This window comes from Phascolarctos cinereus, unplaced genomic scaffold (genome assembly GCF_003287225.1).
Source record: "Phascolarctos cinereus isolate Bilbo 61053 unplaced genomic scaffold, phaCin_HiC Scaffold_4;HRSCAF=312, whole genome shotgun sequence".
NCBI classification, from domain to species: Eukaryota; Metazoa; Chordata; class Mammalia; order Diprotodontia; family Phascolarctidae; genus Phascolarctos; species Phascolarctos cinereus.
This window is the reverse complement of record NW_027555847.1, coordinates 560,499,276-560,509,700: the sequence shown is the minus strand read 5'-3', so window position 1 is coordinate 560,509,700 and position 10,425 is coordinate 560,499,276. Positions and strand designations below refer to the sequence as shown.

The 10,425-nt window shown below is 39.3% G+C and overlaps 1 protein-coding gene across 1 annotated transcript in view; it reads right to left on the bottom strand.

The window, feature by feature from the left end:
• GFOD1 (Gfo/Idh/MocA-like oxidoreductase domain containing 1) overlaps positions 1-10,425 on the bottom strand; it is a 151,216-nt gene that overhangs the window by 96,878 nt on the left and 43,913 nt on the right. The gene's annotated exons all lie outside the window — the stretch shown is intronic.

Genomic DNA, 10,425 nt, shown 5'->3' with positions numbered 1-10,425 from the left:
TTCATTATACTGATGTACTAAGAAGGCTATAGGAGGTCCTCAGTGTCCTCCCTGCAGTTATAAGGACATGTGTGTTATAATGAAAACTTTCAGACCTCAAAGCCATTAGGACTGCCTCTGTCACACACACTGGTGCATGACCCTGGGCAAATCCCTTGATTTCTCAGTGATATGGGCAGCTGTCTATAGACTATATTTCAAAGAAGGTGCCAATTTACGTTGGAAGAGAGCGACTCCTCACCTTGCAGTTCCTTACACCAATGAAATCATAGATCCAGTCCCTATCTTAATATATTTCTATTCATCAAGGATTGGCAGATTTATTAATGTGGATATTCCCTCTACTGCTATAGCCCACAGTCCCTAACTAACTCAGCAGAGGGTCTTTAAGAGGTGAAGCAGATGAAAAATGGATCACCTGTGGTCAGTCTGGTGATGAGCCTCTCCAGATTTAGCTAGGCTAAGGTGGACAACAGGCATATAATCTGTCACCAGACTTATACATGGCTTATACTCTGTTGGCATAGTATAAAAGAGCTCATGGTTACCTCTTTATCACAATGAGGCATTGGAATGGGATTTTAGTTTAAGTGTTTTTTCTTTTCATTGTAGTCACATATATATTAAACAAAAAATATGCAAAATATAGTGCTGATGAGGTTGGTATAAAGTCACTCAGGATCAAATAAGAATATATCTATATATTATATATTGATAGAACTATAATTATTAATGTGTGTTATATAATATGTATTATGTTTATATTAAATTATAATGATATATGTACTATAATGTATTTATAGAATTATATGATATTATATTAATGATTATAAATAAAGACTTCAGCTACCTTCGTGGCCTTTGGAACAAATTGTTTTCACCTACCCATTCCACAGGAAAGTCTTCACATGCTTGGGGTAGACATCTCCCTAACTCATTGACTGGTTTGAGGCCTATTGGTTACCCTCAACCTGGTGTAGCCCATCAGCTGAGATGGTTTTACCAGGGTTTGGCCACTATACGTGCTATAGCTTCTTGGAGCCACAGATGAGAGTTGGGTTACGGGCGAACACCAAAAGTGGATGAGCGGCCCTGAAAAGGACTCAGCAAGCCCTCACACTGGAGGTGCTAGGCCTCCCTGAACACCTCATACATCACTGAATGTGTGTGTGTGTATGTACATGTATATATACATATATACATGTATGTGTGTATCACACTGACTATATATATATATATATACACACATATATACACACTATATATATAAATATTATACTGTAATACATGTAGACACAGAGGGGAGGGGAGAGGAGAGGGAAGGGGGGGAGAGAGAGAGAGAGAAAGGGAGGGAGAGGGGTGAGTGAGGAAGAGAGAAGAATCAGTGTGGCATGGTAGATGAAGAGCTGGCCTCAAAGTTAAGAAAACCTGGTTTGAGGTACCACCTCTGACACGTACTAGCTGTATGACCCTGGGCAAGTCACTTAATCTCAGTATATTATCAATTCTCTGAAACTATAATTTGCAGAACAGTTGTCATTCAGCATTAGTGAAAGGTTTTCCTTACCTTGAGCTCCCTATGCCAATGAAATCACAGATCTAGACCCTGAAAAAAGTTAGATCAGTAATGCTCATCCAGATGCAAAGCTAGACTTTTTGATGATCATCAGGACATAAACAAAAACCAAATCAGGTCAATAGGCATTTTACAAAGTGTTTTACTATGTGCCAGCAAAAACGTGGTCTCTGTCCTCAAGTAGCTCATGTTCTAATGGGAAAGCAACATGCAAACAACTGTGTACATACATGAGATAACAATGTAAATAGAAGATAATCTTGGATCTTTAATGGTCCTGATGACTTTGGTCTCCCACTTTGGGGTTTGCAGTGTGGAGCATTGCTTCTTTCTCACCACACATGAGTTAAACATCCCTGTGAGAAGAAGACCCATTTAATGAACAGCATGGGCTTCAAGCTTTAGGAGGGGGGATAAGAAAAAAGTCTTGGCCAGTAATCAAACACTGTAGGATCATTTAACAGCTACCTCTGCATCCTAGAGATCCATTTCGAGTAATATCAGGTAAGGCCATACATCACAAACAATAGGGCCTAGGACAAGTCACACTGAGTAGGTTCCCCACTTCCTCCCCTCAGCATTTTTACAAGATTAAAATAAAGACTGAAAAGAACATCAGAGGCAACCCTGAGGGAGAAGTCACAAAAGGGACTGGCATAATTCATGACTTCTGAATGTTATTTATAATACTGGCATGTAACATATTGTGACATTTAACAAACTTAACAAAAGAATTTAAGAAAGCCATTCCAAATATAGGCTTCTAGGGGACAGGTAGGTGGTGCAGTGGGTAGAGCACCAGCCCTGGATTCAGGAGGACCCGAGTTCAAATGCGGCCTCGGACCCATAACACTTACTAGCTGTGTGACCCTAGGCAAGTCACTTGACCCCATTGCCTAACCAAATTTAAAAAAAAAAAAAACAAAAAACCAAATATAGGCTTCTAACAAGAATGGCAAAATAAGGCAATGGAATAAATATTGGACTGGGTTTCATAAGACCTGGGTTTAAATCCTTATTCTATTACTAAGTAGCTATTTTTTCTATACCTGTTTGCTCATCTGTCAAATGAGGAAGTTAGAGTAAATTATTTCTTTCCAACCCTAAGATTTTATGCTACAAAAATAACAATACAGGCCACCTCTGATAGATGAACCCTTGCCTAATGAAGGGCTTTTGTTGTTCAGTTCTTTCAGTCATGTCCAACTCTTCATGACCCCATTTGGAATTTTCTTGGCCAAAGATACTGGAGTAGTTTGCCATTTCCTTCTCTAGCTCATCTTACAGATGAGGAAACTGAGGCAAAGTGTTACGTGACTTGCCCAGGGTCACACAGCTACTGAGTGTCTGAGCCCAGATTTGAATTCAGGAAGATGAGTCAGATGATTCAGAACTACTCCTAAGAGAGCCAATGTTCTGGGAAGCCCGACTCTGGCTCCCCTGTTTCTTCTCTTATCCTGCACAGCCCCTCTTTTCATTTCCCTCTGGCCTAATGGCTAATCAGATTCTATGGGAGAAGTCACTATAAGGATATCTACCTCCCTGAAAGCACAGGGAGCTCCTGCTCTACATCCTCTGGCTCAATTCCAACCCCCAAACCTTGTCTGGAGCCATCAGAGATCTCCTATAACCCTTACTTCAAGAGAACTTGAGTTTCAAGATATTTTTTTCCACCAATCCATGTCTTTCACCTCTTTCAAAACTGACCTCAAACCTCTCTCCAAGAAGGCTTATTTATTACCTAAAATGGAAATTAGCAGTGGATAGAAGGGGTCTTATAGATATCAGCTATTACAACTTCTTCATTACTCCTCTGCAATGCAACCCCTCAGCACTCACATAATACAACTATACTGTTAATTGGCATGTCTGATATGTTGCTTTGTAATTGTATTTCAGTCATTTTTTAAAAATGGTTTCCACCTCCCCAGCAAGAATAAGAGCTTCTTAAAAAGAAAGAGACCATTTCTTGGGTTTCTCTTGTATACTTCCACAATGGTTAATAAATATAGAATTCTACACATAGTAGGCTCACACCAAATGCTATTTAACTGCTTGCCTGGTTTTTGTTCCAGTGAAACAAGGGAGCCATGCTTGCTGACTGACTGAGTGAGTGATTTTTTGTTGCACTGGAGGTCCTGGGCAAGCCCCATTTTGTATTTCAGTCTATTTTCCCATAAAAATGGAGATATTGTAAATATCACCTAAAAAGAAAATAGGACAACAGGCATTTATCAAGTACCTACTTTGTGCCAAGCATTGTGCTAAACACTAGGGATACAAACAAATATAAAAAACAAACCAAAAAACAGTCCCTGCTCTTAAAAAGCTCCCAGCCTAACAGGGGAGACAGAATGTGAACAACTATGTACTGACAATATATACAGCACGAACTGGAGATAAACTCATAGAGAAGGTACTAGAATTAAGAAAGATCGGGAAGCTCTTCTTGTAGAGAGTAGGATTTTAGCTGAAAGAAACAAGGAAAGCCAGGGTATGGAAATGAGGAGGGACAACATTCCAAGCACGGAGGACAGCCAACGAGAAGGCCTGGAGATAGGAGTGTCTGGTACAAGGAACAGCAAATGATCAGATGCCACATTCAGAATCCTTCCTAAATCCAAAATGGAGCAGACTGACTACATTTTGCCAATCACGTTAGAAGGAGTTAGATGATTCAAAATAATTTCTGTCTTTCCAAATACAGAGGCTAAGAAGTCATTTAAAGACTTACATATAGGCCAAGTCAGCATTTTAAACCCTCGAAGTAGTGACTAAATTTACAAACGATTTCAAAGGAATCTCTGAGGATTCTGTCTGTAGCAACCGAACATGTAACAAAAAGCTCAAGATGCCTCTATGTTTAATATTGAATTTCTTAAGTACCTACATATACAAAAATATTCATAGCAGCTCTTTTTGTGATGGCAAAGAACTGGAAATTGAAGGGATGCCCATCAATTGGGGAATGGCTGAGTAAGTTGGGGTATATGAATGTAATGGAATATTATTGGGCTATAAGAAATGATGACAGATTTCAGAAAAACCTGGAAAGACTTACATGAACTGATGCTAAGTGAAGTGAGCAGAACCAGAAGAACAGCCACATTGTGCAATGACTAATTTTGATAAACTTGACTCTTCTCAGAAATACAATGATCTAGGATGATTCTAAAAGACTCATGATGGAAAATTCTATCCACATCCAAAGAAAGAATGACGGAGTCTGAATGCAGATCAAAGCATACTATTTTCACTTTTTTGGGTTTTTTTCTTGTGGTTTTCCCTTTTTTCTGATTCTTCTTTCACAACATCGCTAATGTAGAAATATGTTCAATATGATTGTACATGTATAGCCTATATCAGATTGCATGCCATCTTAGGGAGGGGGGAGGAAGGGAGAAAAACATTTGGAACTCAAAATCTTATAAAAGTGAATGTCGAAAACTAAAAAAGAAAGAAAAAATATTGAATGTCTTCAGCCTTAATTCTGGACCCAGAGTGCAAGTCTCTCTCAAGAGCAGAGGTCATTTTTGAAAGGCAGTATTGAAATGCCATGTGACCCTGGGCAAGTCACTTAACCCTGTTTGCCTATTTCCTCATCTGTAAAATAAGCTAGATAAGGAAATGGCAAACTACTCCAGTATCTTTGCCAAGAAAACCCCAAAAGGGGGTCATAAAGAGTCAGACATGATTGAAAACAACTAAACAACAAATGTGAAACACAGCTGATTCCTTCAGTCAGCTTGTGGAGTCTGACTGAAATCCCCAGCCACTTAGGCAGCAAAAGCCAGTCAGTGCTAGGCTGATAAGGAGAGGGAGAGAGAGAGAGAGAGGGAGAGAGAGAGAGAGAGAGAGAGAGAGAGAGAGAGACAGAGACAGAGACAGAGAGACAGAGAGACAGACAGACAGAGACAGAGACAGAGAGAGACAGAGACAGAGAGACAGAGAGAGAGAGAGAGACAGAGAGACAGAGAGAGAGAGAGAGAGAGAGAGAGAGAGAGAGAGAGATGCCCATTAAGGACTTTCATGCTGGGATATTTTCTCTTTTGTTCCATCTGGGATGTTGCATCCACATGGGATAATACATTTCTCTGGTCCCCCACAGAATCAGTGAAAACTCCTGCTTCCTGGTTAACAGAACACTGCAGCCAATTAAATGAAAAGTGTCCAAATTGTCACGGTGTAACAGGGAAAGCACTAGCCTTGGAATCAGGAAAATGTTGCTTCCAATCCAAGCCTTGACACTCAAAAAATTGCCTGACCTTTAAAGGTAAGCCATTTAATCTCTCTCAGTCTCATCATTCATAAAACAGGGATAATAATAGTTTGACTCTCAAACACCCAAGATTGTTCTGAGTACTACTATACATTGGGAAAAATGCTCAGTTGGAGGTCAGAAGATTTTTTACTCAAATCCCAGCTCTATCACTACCTACCTGTGTGATGTTGAGCTAACAACTAATAATTAAATTTTTCTGGACCTCAATTTTCTCATCTATAAAATGAAGAAGGCAGACTAAATGCTCTCGAAAGTCCCTTCTAGTTGTTAGATAATGTATATAAAAGTGCTTTGGAAATTGTCAAGAGGTAAAAGCTGAACACAGTGGACACACTAGGACCTTAGACATCCTCCTGCTACTAAAAAAAAAAATTTGCTACCATAATTATTTCTTCCAAATTTATACCATACCCTTGAGTGAGGATCCAAAGAGTCTTTTCCCCTTTTCCACAAAAATATGGACAAAGGGGGCATCTAGGTGGCGCAGTAGATAGAGCTCTGGCTTTGGAGTCAGGAAGACCTGAGTTCAAATTCGGCCTCAGACACTTGACACTTATTAGCTGTGTGACCCTGGGCAAGTCAAAAAAACCAAACAAATGAAAAATATGGACAAAGGGCATCATTATGAGCAGGACTACAGTCCTAAAAGACCTAACAACTAAGCTTTCCAGACTTACTCCTCTATGTTAATAACCATATTGCCCTGGGCTGGAATTTAAAACTAACCAGCGAAATTTGAAACATGGATTGGTTGTGTGGAAGACTATAGTGGTGGTGGTGGTAGTAGTAGTAGTAGTAGTAGTAGTAGTAGTGGTGGTGGTGGTGGTGGTGGTTGTGGTAGCAGCAGCAGCAGCAGCAGCAGCTGCAGCAGAAATAGCAATAGTAATGAAGAAGAAGAAAAAGGGATGAGGAGGAAGAGAGGGAGGAGAAAAAGGAGAAGAGGAAGAGGAAAAACTTCTTATAGTGCATTACAGTTTGTAAAGTTCTTTTCTAGCAATAATCCTCTGAGGTAGGGATTGCAAATATTAAACTCTTTTCTTTTCTTTTTTTTTTGTTATATTTTAAGTTTTGAACTGTCTCCCTCCCTCCCTCCCCACCCTCCATTGGAGAAGGCCACTATTTGACACAGATATGTATATATGTAAAACCATGCTATGCATACTTCTATTTATTCATTCTTTCTCTGGAGGTGATAAACATAGGTCCTTTGTGGTTGATTTGAGAATGATACTCAGAACAACTTAGTTGTTCACAATTATTCTTTGAACAATATTGCTGTTACTATATACAACATCCTCTTGGTTCTGCTCATTTCACTCTTCATTATTTCATGCAAGTCTTTTCATGTTTTTCTAAAATCAGCCAGCTCATCATTTCTTACAGCACAGTAGTATTCCATCACATATTACCCTCTCCTTAACTGAGGTTCAGAGAGGTTAAGTCACTTGCCCATGGTCACACAACTAATAAATGTTAGAGTTAGGATTAGAACCCAGATCTCTCCTGAATCCAAGTACAGTGCTTTCCACTACAGGTAGATATAGGTATGCATATGTGTGTACACATATGTACATGTGAACACATATATGTACATGTGTACGTGTGTGTATGTTTACATAGAGGGGATCCCTTTTAACCCTATTTCCACTTTATTATCATTTCAATATAGCTTGTCCACCCACCAGTCCTCTCTAACACCTCGAAGTGAATATCACACAACTACATATTGAAGGCATGAGCATCTTAGGATGGGCTGACATAAGCTTCAGAAAGTAAGAGTTGAAGTCTTTCCCATGGACCAGCTCCTTAACAAGGATGCCATTTACTGAGTGAGATGATTAAGAAAGCTCGGGGGAAGGGAGAAATCAAGTTAGGATTGATTGACAGTCATTCTTAGAATAACAACCTAGCTATCCTTCAAGACTCAGCTCGTTTCACCTCAGCCATGCCTTCTTCTCACATAGTCACACCGATAGTATAGGATCAATGGATCTAGCACCAGACTAAATTTTAAAGTTCTTGTCCAACTCCTCCCCCCAAATTTTACAGATGAGGAAACTAAAGACCAGGAATTTGAAATAATTTGCCCAAATTCTCGGGGAGTAAGAAGCAGAGACAAATTCTGAGCATAAATCCTCTAACTCCAAATTTATTCATTCATTCATACACTATGTGTCAGACATTGTGCTAGGTTGTGGAGACCACATACACATCCAAAAACAAAAATAAAATAATCTATGCTCTTAAGAAGCTTACATTCGAATGGATCAACCAGTGTTCTTTCCATACTACCACACTGCTCATACACCATCCAACGATAGTCTCTTTTTTCATGCCTTCGTCTTTTTTCCCCACCTAGGCTATAAGTTTCACAAAGGCAGGGACCAGGTCTTAAGACTTCCCTTACTTAGCAGTCTGTTGGGTAGAGTAAGTGCTTACAGAATTGCAGAGTGAAGTGCTCCAGCAATGAGAGTCAGAGGAAGGTATAATGGGTAAGAGAGTCATTGTGGTTGTTTTGTGGTTTTCAGTTGTATCCAACTTTTCATGATCCCTTTTGGGGTTTTCTTGGCAAAGATACTGGAATGATTTACTATTTCCTTCTCCAGCTCATTTTACAGATGAAGAAACTGAGGCAAACAGGGTTAAGTGACTTGCCCAGGGTCCCACAGCTAGTAAGTGCCTGAGACTTGATTTGAACTCCATGAAGGTGAATCTTGCTGATTCCAAGCCCAACCTATGTACTGTACCACCTCACTGCCAATGTGGCAGGTAGACAGATACAAATGGTAACTGTAATACTGCTTCTAGGAGTCGGTGGTCCATTCCAAAGAAACTACCTGTGGGTCAACTTCAGGCTAAGCTGCTCTGAAGAGATTATGAGTATGCATGCATATGTAACTCTGAACTTTACTCAGCAGGCTTCTCACATAGATTATTAGCTGAATGGTGATCTCCACAGGGAAGCACAACCAGCCGCCTAACAAGGGTGAGCACAAAGCCCACTTCTACTGTGCTATCACTTCAAAAGAAGGCAAGATATTTTCCTTGCCACACAATTCTCTGTAACCATGGCAGCACTGTCACATGACAGAGGCCACAATACATCTGCCAACCAGCCACACCTCTAACCAGAGACCAGAAAGAAAAGTACAAAATCATCAGAAAAAAATTCACATACCTTGACACTTTAATAACTTAATCTACGGCTGTGACAGACTCATTCTATAAATAGCGCTTAAAAGAGATTGTTAAAACTAAGTTAAAGTTTAGGACTGCAACTTCTTGTACTACTACTACTAATAATAATAATAACAACATATGTAAATATATATATACACATATATATACATATATATGTGTATATATATACATACATGCATATATATGCGTATATATGTGTGTGTATACATATATATATATATATATACATATATATATGGTTACCATGTGCCAGGCACTGTGCTAAACTCTTTACAAATATGATCTCACTTGACCCTCACAACAATTATGGGAGATAGGTACTACTATGATTCCCATTTTATGGTTGAGGTAACTGAGGCAAACAGGACCAATGACTTGCCCAAGGTCATGACAATCTGAGGTCAAATCTGAACTCAAGTCTTCCTGACTCCAAGTCCAGGGCTCTATTCACTGAGGCACCTGACTGCTTCTAAGAAGAAAACTATTTCCTGTGGTTAACTGATAGTCATCAAAAGAAAGCTCACATTTTTTTCTATCATGCCTTCAACCCAAGTTATTAATATTTAGGAGTTTTAAAGTTTTTAAACTATACAAGTACTTTATGAAGACCGTAAGTCACTTAGCATTCCAGGGCTTCAATATCCTTATTCATAAAAGAAGGGAGGGAGGGAGAGAGGGATAGAATTTGGAACTCAAAACTTTTTTTAAAATGTTAAAAATTGGGGGCAGCTAGGTGGCACAGTGGATAGAGCTCCAACCTTGGAGTCAGGAAGACCTGAGTTCAAATCCAGCCCCAGACACTTGAGACTCACTAGCCTATGACTCTGGGCAAGTCACTTAACCCTGATTGCCTCACTAAAAAGCAAAAAAAATTTAGAAAATTTAAGAAAAGATAAATGTTAAAAATTATTTTAACATGTAATGGGGGGGGAAATAAAATATAGTAAATAAAAAACCATGACAAAAAAAATTTCTAAAAAGAAGGGTATTAGATAACCTGCAAAGTTCCTTCCAGCACTAAAATGCTACAATCCTCTGTTCCTGCTATGTCCTGCTCTAAGGAAATTGTTCTAAGTCACTTATACCTATGGAAATGTTGCAGAGATTATATCAAAGACCAAAGCAGTGATGTAACATGTGTCTCTCCCCATATCCCACCAAGGTTTTTGTCATTCCCAAAGGGAATGGTTCCTTGAGTTGGTGTCCATACTTCCCTATAATCTATTATTGCAAGCTATATCTAAGTTGTCACAGCTATTTCTTACACAAAAGCACTCTTGATCTGGCAACTCAGTGTAGGGATTGCCATTTGAAGATGGCCAGGGGATGACAACTGACAAAAATGTTAAGAGAGCTGATACACATA